Below are 721 nucleotides of genomic sequence, written 5' to 3'. Positions count from 1 at the left end.
TTTTAAAAAGAGGATAACACGGTGTAGGCAACACCGATTTTTGTCGTTGTTCTCTGTACTGACAGCACTCCAAATTTACAAAAAAATGAGCTCAATGTTAAAATTGACCAGAGTTCTCCTTTAAGCTCGTGGTTTTATAAAAATCATGTTAAAATGTGAATATCAATATCAAATATGATCCATCAGGATTTTGAGGAACGTTTTTTTTTTAATCCCTCAATCATCATTGTTTTTTCAACGAATTATTGCTCGGTTTAGTGTTTTATGAGCTCTTTATCATTTTCACTGCATCATTCTATATGAGCCATAAAAGCCTGATGTATCAAATATGATTCAAAACTTTTTAGATTTTGTCTAAACAGCAAACCGTTCCATTACAATATATAGACTATAGATAGATAGATAGATAGATAGATAGATAGATAGATAGATAGATAGATAGATAGATAGATAGATAGATAGATAGGTGACTATTATTATAGGGTTTACTTAAGTTAATCGACTGGCGACTAACGTTACATCAAAACTGGGGTAACTTGGTACGTTACTACTCACCATTTAAGTTACACAAAATAATTTGGTTATCATGGTAACTTTCGATGATTACTGAAGCAATTATTATAAATTATATTATTAAATATTTGTGTTATTAGCCGTTTAACTAACGGTTTTGACACTTTGAATTTGCCGCTTTCGCGTCGCTGTGGTGACCGGAGGAAGA

This window comes from Squalius cephalus (genome assembly GCF_949319135.1).
Source record: "Squalius cephalus genome assembly, chromosome: 2".
NCBI classification, from domain to species: Eukaryota; Metazoa; Chordata; class Actinopteri; order Cypriniformes; family Leuciscidae; genus Squalius; species Squalius cephalus.
The sequence above is the reverse complement of the archived record's forward strand: the minus strand, read 5'-3'. Positions refer to the sequence as shown.